This window comes from Pseudophryne corroboree, chromosome 4 (genome assembly GCF_028390025.1).
Source record: "Pseudophryne corroboree isolate aPseCor3 chromosome 4, aPseCor3.hap2, whole genome shotgun sequence".
Lineage (NCBI taxonomy): Eukaryota > Metazoa > Chordata > Amphibia > Anura > Myobatrachidae > Pseudophryne > Pseudophryne corroboree.
Window position 1 is genome coordinate 537747153 of NC_086447.1, and position 12236 is coordinate 537759388.

The following is a 12236-nucleotide window of genomic DNA, read 5'->3' on the forward strand; positions in this document are numbered from 1 at the left end:
CTCAGCACCAGCATATACGAGCTGTATAATATGAGCTAAACTGCCACCGCATAGTATAACACTTAGCACTAGGATATTTCAACTCAGAAAACAGACCCACCATCAGGCAGAGCTAATATATAAACATTCGGAACATATTCCAGAATCTCAGTGTGTACCTCAACTGAAGTACACATATACTTATAAGAAGACAGCTATAAGCAAATAGCCTAACTATCAGCAACATCTGAACCACAATTTTCTGCAGCTTCCTCTTTCAGAAATGCCTCCACGTCAGCAGCGTTGGTAAAAATCGAGTGCCTGGAGTCAGTAAAAAGCCGAAGCCTTGCAGGAAACATCATAAAAAATTTGCGATTCTCTTCAACTAAAGTAGAACAAATTGGTGAAAAAGATCTCCTCAATTTTGAAAGTTCCACCGAATAATCCTTAAATACATGCCGGGAATGTCCCTCCCACATAAGTGGATTGAATTTTCGTGATGCTCTCCATATCGCCTGTTTATGTATATAATTCAGAGTCTTAAAGATGACCACTCTTGGACGGTTTTGGGATTGTTTAGCCTCATCTCCCAGCCTATGTACCCTCTCAATTATAATATCAGCACAGTCAGCTTCAATATGGAGTAACTTGGGGAGAGTAATACGAACAAAGTGCGCAAGAGAGGACTCAATAAGAGATTCAGGAAGACCTGTAATTCTTAAATTGTTTCTCCTTGTTCTATTTTCGATACTGTCTAATTTCTCAGACAAGTGCTTATTATCAATTCCAGATTATGGACAACTTTCTGCAAGACATTAATATCGTCCATAGCATCACTGACATGCTTCTCAGTATCAGACAGCCTACTAGTAAGATGCTGTAGCTGGGAAGTGATGTCTGAAACAGCCTTTTGTAACAGGGGAGCCATAGTAGCCTGAATAGCCGAGACCATGTCTTCATATGTAGAGGAAAAAGTACCTGTTCGGTCTCCTCCCACCTGAGATTCAGAAGAGAGTTCAGAAATGCTCTTCTTACTTGCTGGCATCCCTGGAGTGTTATCTGCACCCGGCGCCATATTGTGCTCCCCTCCGCGCTTCTCTTGGCGCAGCTGCTGTGCAGGAGAAGCCGTTTTTAGAGCAGGAGACGTAGCTAGAAATTTCTCCATGCTGTCTCCCGGGTTATGCGGAGATCTGGAATGGTGAGAGTGTGCTGTAGACAGTGTAGCAGCGGTTACAGCTGGGGTGAGTAACGGAGCTGGTGAGAGACGCTGCTCACTCTCTCATGCCAGAACCGGAAGTCTGGTGGGTCACTCTTAAGTAATAAATGAAAATGAAACTTTAATTTTTACAATAATAAAATCAAAGTAATGCTCATTGCATAGTACAATACCAAATAGGACAGAAATCAACAAAAATTCTCAAAAAGAGTTTTTAAAAGACAAAACAAAACACATAAAGGCAAAGTATTTATAATGTGAGGCTACACCAGCACGTAATGTCAGATCAGCATATGTAGCTATACTTTTGCCAAGCAGCATGCAAAATATATTTATTATTTATTTATTTATTAGCAGTTTTTTATATAGCGCAGCATATTCCATTGCGCTTTATAATTAGAACAACAGTTATAGAACAAATCTGGGCAAAGACATACAGACTTAGAGGAAGGAAGGCCCTGCTCGCAAGCTTACAATTTATAGGGAACTAGGCATTGATACACAAGGATAGATGCTACCTGTTACATAATGGTGCACCAGATTGCTAGGTTCTTAATGGGTTGTATGATATGATCACCCAGCAATGTTGGAAGACAAAATGTGAGGTTAGGTGGACTGTACAGAGAGGATGTAACTGGATAAGGAAGCATTGAAGGTTATGTGGGTGGGTATGGAATTTGGTAGGCTTGTCTGAAGATATGAGTTTTCAGTGAACGTTTAAAGGTTTGGAGACTAGAGGAGAGTCTTATTGCGCGTGGGAGGGCATTCCACAGCGTGGGTAAAGCCCAGCTAAAGTCCTGTAATTTTGAGCGGGAACAGGTAATATATGTGGATGAGAGACGCAGATCTTGTGCAGAGCGTAGAGGTCTGGTAGGGAGATATTTTGAGATGAGTGAGGAGATGTATGGTGGTGCAGTTTGGTTAATAGACTTGTATGTAAGTAAAAGTATTTTATACATATATAGGTATATATTAATAACTGAAAAAAGTGTTTTCAAGTGAAAAATTATTCTTTTAGTCTATTATTGTCAGTTATTGATATTGCAGCACGTAAGTGATCGGAGACATTGGTAACAAAATAGCAGTGTGCTTTCATACTCATTGGGTGGAATTCAAATGTTTGAAAAGTCGGTTTGGTGTCTGTTTTTTCCTGTCTATTAGATAGGAAAAAACAGACTCCCAACTGACTTTTTCAAACATTTGAATCTCCCCCATTTAGTAGTCTCCCTTGCATAGGGAAACAGTGTTACATATTACTAGGTTAAATCAGTGTGTCATAAATGTGTAATCAATAAATCAATGATCATACAGTTGTTCCAATAGCAGTCGAGTTTTATGCCAACACATATATATCACAGAGATAAATTGCTTATTAAACAGAAGTTTATCTCAGCAGCATATATAGACAGAATGTCATAAAGCTATCAAACAGCCGAGTAATGGTATTATTTGTTTGAGTTTCTCCATGTGTCTCTGAAACAGTGTTTATTTTGACAAGGATTTTCAATTTAGTTTTAGTCTTAGTTGCTTACTTAAAATTGTAATTGGTTTAAAGTCATTTTTTAGTCTTTTGCTTTGTTTTAGTCCAGATTTAGTCATGGATCTCAGTGTTCATTTTAGTCTAATTTTAGACAGTGTTTTAGTCATAACTTTTGCAAACAGTTTAATGATACTGTAATGGATTTTGCTGAAGAACAGTTCTCTAAAATCACCTTGAAAAGTTTGCATACCTTTTAACTATGAATTTAGAAATTTAGGCTCAGTAGGCATAGAATGTATTACATACTGAGTCTGAATTACCATAGTGCTTCCATATATCATATACAAAATAATGCCTTAAGTTTGTTAGAACAAACAAGTGCAATACACAATCCTATTTCTTTCATAGCAGGTCATATTTATTTTCTGCAAATATCTAGAACACATAAATTGTTCTAAATCCTTCTTCCAGTGTTAATTTTGACAAGGATTTTAACTTTAGCTTTAGTCTTAGTTGCTTTTTTCTTGTTTTGTTTTAGTTAAGATTTAGTCAGTGGATCTCAGTTTTAATTTTAGTCAAAGTTTAGTCCTGATATAAACTGTAGTCGATGAATACTTTTAGTCAAAATATTTGTTGACAAAATTAACACTGCTCAGAAATGCTGATTTAATTATAAGGAAAAAGCAGACCTCTTGCCAGGATAAGTACAGTACCTGTAAATTAAAGGGAAGGGAGGGAGAGGTAAAAGACAAGAAAGGATACTATTGATCAGTGAAAGACAGTATGCAAGTGTACTGCTGCTTCATGCTATGCAACTAGTAAGACCTGCAGTACCAGGTATTCCCAGGTGTTATCAACACTGGTACTCACATGGCCCAACTTGTTTTTACTGCCAAGGTCAGATGGAATTGGGTATATTATGTGTGGTTTGACAATATCAATAACTGACACTAATAAACTAAAATAAATATATTTCACTTGAAAACACTTTTTTAACTTATTGATACAGTATATATCTTTATTTTGCATGCTACTTGGCAAAAGTATAGCTACATATACTGATCTGAGATTACGTGCTGGTGTAGCTTCACATTATAAATATTTTAACTTTATTTGGTTTGTTTTCTCTTTTAAAAACTCCTTTTGAGAAGTTTTTGTTGATAAGTGGATTTCTGTCCTACAGTATATGGTGTTGTACTATGCAATGAGCATTACTTTACTTTTAATATTGTAAAAAGTTAGGTTTACTTTATTAAGTGTACCCCTCAAAAACAAGATTGACTTTCTTTTTTTTCTCTCTGGGGTGCACAAGAGACCTCTTCATAATAACAGTGACTTCTATATGTGACTAAAATTGTGTATATATTATCACATTTTCGAATCACATAAAACTCAGCTATCTGGGTGTTTAATGTGTGTGCAGATTACTGCCCCCCCCCCCCCCCCACTACACACCCTTTTCCCCTGCTCTGTGAAGGTCAATCAAGCTCTTACACACCTAAGTTGTCAAACCATATATTGATGGCCCTGCCTTTGGGCACAGGTGCATTGGCAAGCTGAAATAGGTTAGGGATTTTACCAAACTATTGGTACAAAGCTGGAATTCTCTAGAATTTCACTGTATGCTGTAGTATTAAGATTTCCTTTCAGGGCCAGGCTGGGACTAAACATCAGCCCTGGCATTATTGCAGTGTCACTCCTGAGGTCTTTCCTTTAGCTGCTTGAGCATCTCCCAGCCTCCATTAGGATGTGCGACGTGATGCCCGCTGACACAGATTCACTGGCCTCGGCAGCCTAGACATGGTGGATATTCTCAGTAACCATAAGGTTACTCAGATGTCTGATTTTGCGGCCGATGGTCGCAATGTCAAACCAATGCTGTTTTTTTGGACACAGCCAGCAGATCAGAGACACGCCTCCTGCAGCATTTGCATATTTTCGCACAGCTGCTGTGCACAAAATGACTTCTATTAACTTGCAAATCATCTGATTATATTATTAAGAATGCTGTCTAATCAGGGGCATATCTAGAGAGGATGAGGCCCATGTGCATGATCTGTTTGGGCCCCTCCTCTCTAGCCGACAGTGCTGTAGCTCTGAGCACTAGGGTTCCTAGGGACCCTAGCACTCTCCCAGAGCCTAGAGCACATGTGCATATCTCCTGGAAAATGGCGCAGTGCCATTTTCCCAGTGATATTCCTGCTGCTCATGCACGAAACACCAGGAAAATGGCACCACAATGTTTTCCTAGTTATTTCTGCAGCACTGCTGCTGCGATGTGGGACTCCGGAGGGTAAGTATGAAAAATAATAGGTGCAGGGTGTACAGTGTGGCCCCCCCTGGACTCCAGGGGCCCGTGTGCACAGCACACACTGCACCCATTATAAATACACCAGTGTGTCTAATGTATCTTATGATATTGGAAGATCTCACGCACAAATACACGCATGTGCACAAACAGCACATATACCAGTAAGTAATCATGCTAATATGCATATCTAAAGAGAAAACAAAGTTGCCTTATGGTGGTGCACAATATTTCTAAAACATAACTTTTAATTCATAGATTTGTTAAAAAGGACTTGCAAAATAATAGATAAAAAACATAGAAGTGAAAAGATAAGAAAAGTGCTTTAAAATATGACTCACTACACACAAGGTGTCCGCTGATTACAGAACTTATATAATAGTATGTGGTCTGTATTAAACGTATTTATGCTTGTATTAATTAATAAATGTTATATAATCTCAAGCAGTGTTTTTGTATTCATTCCCATTACTCATTAAGGTCTCACTGAGCACTATTGGGTGTATTGTTAATAAGGGTACATATGTTGGGTCACACAGATTCGCTCACCTCATAGGAACTATACTCTCATATACTGTACATGGATTGGCAGGAAGCTTTATAATTGTGACACAACATATGTACCCTTATTAACAATACACCCAATAGTGCTCAGTGAGACCTTAATGAGTAATGGGAATTGTGGCCGGAGATACCCCCCAGTCCACGTGGACAATGGCGGCCGCGGCACTGAAGGGGTTAACCCTCAGTGCCCGGCGCCAATTTTAAATGTAATGGGCTCCTGGCGCCGTGTGTTTAAAAAAATTTATTTTTAATATGTGCCGCAGTCCAGGACCTCTCCGGCAACCGCGGCAGTGAGGGAGCCCCCCGGCGCGCTGACCTGTGTGTGCACGCCGGGGGAGAAGGGATAGGCGCTGTGTGTGTGCTGAGGTCTGGGAGCTCCGCTCCCGGCACCTCAGCGCTAGGGAGAAGGGAGAGCTGCTGCAGCCGGGAGATCAGCTCCCACTGCAGCGCTAGGTGCTGCTGCTGGGGGCTCCCGGCACCTCAGCCCATTGGAGGTGGCCTGCCGTGGCAACCGGGACGAACGTCCTGGGCTGTGGGCGGCAGGGGGGGTGCGCCGCAGCCCGGCTCCCTGCCAGACGCTGCGGTGAGGCCACAGAATTTAGCGTCGCACACAGGGGACCGGGCTAGCTGGCTCCCTGCGTGGCGAGGGTACCAGAGTGCGCCACTCATGGGGGACCGGGCTATCCAGCACCCTAGTGGCGGGGGTGAGCTCCCAGCACCTCAGCGTTACAAGGAGCACAGAGCACGCGGCGGCCGGGACAAGCGTGCAGCATGTGTGGGGGGGGGGGACTCCATGGCTGTGCTGGCTGATGGATTCTCCCAGACCTTTTCCCCAAAAACTGAATGCTTTTTCTTCCAGCCTCAGACTTGAAAGTGGCATTGGAAGAGTGGTTTTCTGAAACTCCATAGGGATCACCCGTAATGGCCAGGAAACCCTGACCGGGGATCTTGGCTGCCCAGCTCTGGAGCCCGAATCCAGGCCGCAGACAGTGGACTAAGTTCCAGGCAGGTTTCTGGAAGTCAGTTTATGCGGGAAAACTTCCCCCAACCTAGACTGAATGGCACCGGGGCGTATCCTGATCCTCCAGGATGGGACGGTCAAAGGAGAGTGACCACTCCCCACTGTCCATAGAGGACAATGGTAGCTGTGCATGTGACCAAGGCATGCACAGCCCATGGGTAAACATTGATTGGTTGTAAACCACAGGGCGGACTTACCCCTGTGGTATTGTGTATTGGAGTAGGATAAAAGGAGGGCAGTTGCTCCATGAAAAGTGTATTCTACCAGATTCATTCTGCTGTAACATCTTGCTGTATTGCTGAGTTCTCTTCAGAACTATTTGTTGGCATTAAAACATCATCTGCCTCAAGAAGTCTGCTTCATCTTGTGACCTACAGGGCAATGCGAAACCTAGCCCCGTTCACCGGCTGTCCAGGGTGAACCAGCGTCTCCAAGTTCCGCCTTCTGCCAGCTACCGGTAGAGGCCTATTCAAGCGACTAGTGGGGATTCGTCGGCACCACACAGGTGTGGTAAGGCAGCGTGTCGGCACATACAGAGCAGAACCGTGGTTCCAAACGCCATGGCAGGTAAGGAGTTTGGTGGTGGCAGCATAACCCCGCCCACGGCGCAGTGGGTGCAGTCAGTAACAGGCAGTTACTGATGGTAAGCAGGAATCCCCTATGTGGCCAGGTTCTGTGTGACCTAAACATCCATTCTGTGTACTGGGGACGGGACGCGAAAGCGGTGAGGGCTTTCGTACGGGACCGTCCAGTCACAGGAATGAATACACAAACACTGCTTGAGATTATATAACATTTATTAATTAATACAAGCATAAATACGTCTAATACAGACCACATATTATTATATAAGTAACATAGTATCTGAGTTTGAAAAAAGACAATTGCCCATCGAGTTCAACCTATTTGTGGTCTCCTATGCATGATGATTTGACTAAAATTTCTGACTGATGCTGCTGTCAGCCGTTGCATTTTATCCCTATTTATAGTAACTATAATGCATGACTATGCACCATACCCCTGGATATCCTTATCCATTAGCAATTTATCTAACCCATTCTTAAAGGTGTTGACAGTTTCCGCCATTACAACTCCCTCGGGCAGGGAATTCCAAACACGTATTGTCCTTACCGTGAAAAAGCCTTTACGCCGTATTGTGCGGAATCTCCTCTCCTCTAACCTGAGCGAGTGTCCACGAGTCCTCTGTGTTGATCTAACCAAAAACAGGTTCCGCGCAAGCTCTGTGTATTGTCCCCTTATATATTTGTAGATGTTGATCATATCCCCTCTTAGTCTCCGCTTTTCCAATGTAAACATGCCTAGTCTTTCAAGCCTTTCCTTGTATTCCATCGTCTCCATGCCCTTAATTAGTTTGGTCGCCCTCATCTGTACCTTTTCAAGCTCCAGGATATCCTTTTTGTAGTACGGTGCCCAGAATTGTACACAGTATTCAAGGTGTGGCCTCACTAGTGATTTATATAACGGGAGTATAATACTCTCGTCCCTAGCATCAATACCCCGTTTTATGCATGCTAATATCTTATTAGCCTTCTTTGCTGCAGTCCTACTTTGGGTACTACTGCTTAGCTTGCTATCTATGAGGACACCTAAGTCCTTTTCCAGTACAGAATCCCCTAATTTTACCCCATTTAGTAGGTAGGTGTAATTTTTGTTCTTGTTACCACAATGCATTACCTTACTCTTGTCTGTGTTGAAGCGCATTCTCCATTTGGCTGCCCATGCTTCTAATTTAACTAAGTCGTTCTGAAGAGACTCGGCATCCTCCTCTGTATTTATAGCCTTACACAATTTGGTATCATCTGCAAAAATTGACACCATGCTCTCTAGACCTTCTGTTAGGTCGTTAATGAAAATATTGAACAATGGCGGTCCTAATACTGAGCCTTGCGGCACACCACTTAGCACTTCAGTCCAAGTTGAAAAAGATCCATTAACCACAACGCGCTGCTCCCTATTATCTAACCAGTTTTTGACCCAAGTGCATATTGTGCTTCCTAGCCCTGATTCTTGTAGCTTGTAGATAAGTCTCATGTGTGGTACAGTATCGAACGCTTTGGCAAAGTCTAAAAAGATTACATCCACGTCTTTACCCTGATCTAGGTTTGCGCTTACTGTTTCATAAAAGCCAAGTAAGTTGGTTTGACAGGATCTGTCCTTCATAAACCCGTGTTGATTCCTTTTAATGACCTTATTGACTTCAAGGAACTTCTGAATACTATCTCTTAGAATACCTTCCATACTTTCCCCACTATAGATGTAAGACTAACTGGTCTATAATTACCTGGTTCAGCTTTACTTCCCTTTTTGAATATAGGCACTACTTCCGCTATACGCCAGTCTTTGGGAACCATACCTGATATAACTGAATCCTTAAAGTTCAAAGATAGCGGTTTTGCCAGTTCAGAGTGAAGCTCCATTAGAACCCTTGGGTGAATACCATCGGGCCCTGGTGATTTATTAATCTTTAAATGTTTTAATCGGTCACAGACTACTTCCTCGCTTAAATAAGTACCTATCAGTGGGATATTCTCATTATTGAGATTGTGTGTCAGTCCCTGAAATGGGTCCTCTCTAGTGAATACTGTTGAAAAACACTCATTTAGTGTGTCCGCTATGTCATTATCATTTTTGCTTAAGACTCCCAACTTGTTTTTTAAAGGGCCTATACTCTCCTTCTTTAATCTCTTGCTATTAATGTATTTAAAGATTTTTTGGGGATTCGCTTTGCTTTCCTTTGCTACTAGTTTTTCAGTTTCTACTTTAGCAGCTCTTATTTCCTTTTTGCAAATTTTGTTACATTCCTTATAGTGCTGAAATGACTCTGCTTTCCCGTCAGATTTGTATTTTTTAAATGCTCGCCTTTTCTTGCCCATAAGTTCCATAATCTTTTTGTTAAGCCACATCGGTTTATGATTTTTATTCCTTTTTTTGCTACTCATAGGAATAAATTTGAGTGTATTTTTAGCTAGCAGGAATTTTAGTACCTCCCCTTTCTCCGTAGTATTTTTTCCTAAAAACAAATACCTGATACCAAATCCCCATTGTTTGTTAATACCAGGTCTAAGATTGCATTGTATCACTGGAATTATTCGTTCTAATCAATGGTATTATTGGTCCAAATCACTGGAAGAAATGACAAAATCACTGGAATTATTCATTCTAATCAATGGTATTATTGGTCCAAATCACTGGAAGAAAATGACAAAATCACTGGAATTATTCGTTCTAATCAATGGTATTATTGGTCCAAATCACTGGAAGAAAATGACAAAATCACTGGAATTATTCGTTCTAATCAATGGTATTATTGGTCCAAATCACTGGAAGAAAATGGAATGGATGGATACTTGCAGTGACACAGAGCTGCAAGATACAGCAATGGCCTACTGTACACAACTATATACTGTTAGTCACCAAAATGCTGCACTGTAATACTATATATACTGCTCACAAAAATGCTGCACAGATATGGAATGGATACTTGCAGTGACACAGAGCTGCAAGATACAGCAATGGCCTACTGTAAAACTATATACTGTTAGTCACCAAAATGCTGCACTGTAATACTATATATACTGCTCACAAAAATGCTGCACAGATATGGAATGGATACTTGCAGTGACACAGAGCTGCAAGATACAGCAATGGCCTACTGTACAACTATATACTGTTAGTCACCAAAATGCTGCACTGTAATACTATATATACTGCTCACAAAAATGCCGCACAGATATGGAATGGATACTTGCAGTGACACAGAGCTGCAAGATACAGCAATGGCCTACTATACAACTATATACCGTTAGTCATCAAAATGCTGAACTGTAATACTATATATACTGCTCACAAAAATGCTGCACAGATATGGAATGGATACTTGCAGTGACACAGAGCTGCAAGATACAGCAATGGCCTACTGTACTGTACTACTATAATTATTATATAGATGACAGATATAAAGTTACATTGTGGGGGAATCCAGTATACTTTCTGTCACCAGGTACCAGTGAATGACCACATCATGTATATAGGTGACAGATATAAAGTTACATTGTGGGGGAATCCAGTATACATTCTGTCACCAGGTACCAGTGAATGACCACATCATGTATATAGGTGACAGATATAAAGTTACATTGTGGGGGAACCCAGTATACGTTCTGTCACCAGGTACCAGTGAATGACCACATCATGTATATAGGTGACAGATATAAAGTTATATTGTGAGGGAATCCAGAATACGTTCTGTCACCAGGTACCAGTGAATGACCACATCATGTATATAGGTGAAAGATATAAAGTTACATTGTGGGGGAATCCAGTATACGTTCTGTCACCAGGTACCAGTGAATGGCCACATCATGTATATAGGTGACAGATATAAAGTTACATTGTGAGGGAGTCCAGAATACGTTCTGTCAACAGGTACGAGTGAATGGCCACATCATATATATAGGTGACAGATATAAAGTTACATTGTGAGGGAATCCAGAATACGTTCTGTCACCAGGTACCAGTGAATGACCACATCATATAGGTGACAGATATAAAGTTACATTGTGGGGGAATCCAGTATACGTTCTGTCACCAGGTACCAGTGAATGACCACATCATGTATATAGGTGACAGATATAAAGTTACATTGTGGGGGAATCCAGTATACGTTCTGTCACCAGGTACCAGTGAATGACCACATCATGTATATAGGTGACAGATATAAAGTTACATTGTGGGGGAATCCAGTATACGTTCTGTCACCAGGTACCAGTGAATGACTACATCATGTATATAGATGACAGATATAATGTTACATTGTGGGGGAATCCAGTATACGTTCTGTCACCAGGTACCAGTGAATGGCCACATCATGTATATAGGTGACAGATATAAAGTTACATTGTGAGGGAATCCAGAATACGTTCTGTCACCAGGTACCAGTGAATGACCACATTATGTATATAGATGACAGATATAATGTTACATTGTGGGGGAATCCAGTATACGTTCTGTCACCAGGTACCAGTGAATGACCACATCATGTATATAGGTGACAGATATAAAGTTACATTGTGAGGGAATCCAGTATACGTTCTGTCACCAGGTACCAGTGAATGGCCACATCATGTATATACTAGGTGACAGATATAAAGTTTCATTGTGGGGGAATCCAGAATACGTTCTGTCACCAGGTACCAGTGAATGACCACATCATGTATATAGGTGACAGATATAAAGTTACATTGTGGGGGAATCCAGTATACATTCTGTCACCAGGTACCAGTGAATGGCCACATCATGTATATACTAGGTGACAGATATAAAGTTACATTGTGGGGGAATCCAGTATACGTTCTGTCACCAGGTACCAGTGAATGACCACATCATGTATATAGATGACAGCTATAAAGTTACATTGTGGGGGAATCCAGTATACGTTCTGTCACCAGGTAACAGTGAATGGCCACATCATGTATATACTTATACTGGTGGTCCCCAGTCCCCACAATGAAGCACACTGATCAGATATTTGCAGCACACTGAGCACAGATATGGTGCGTTTTTAGGCAGAGAACGTAGATATTTTCAGCACACTGAGCACAGATTATTTGCAGCACACTGAGCACAGATATTTGCAGCACACTGAGCA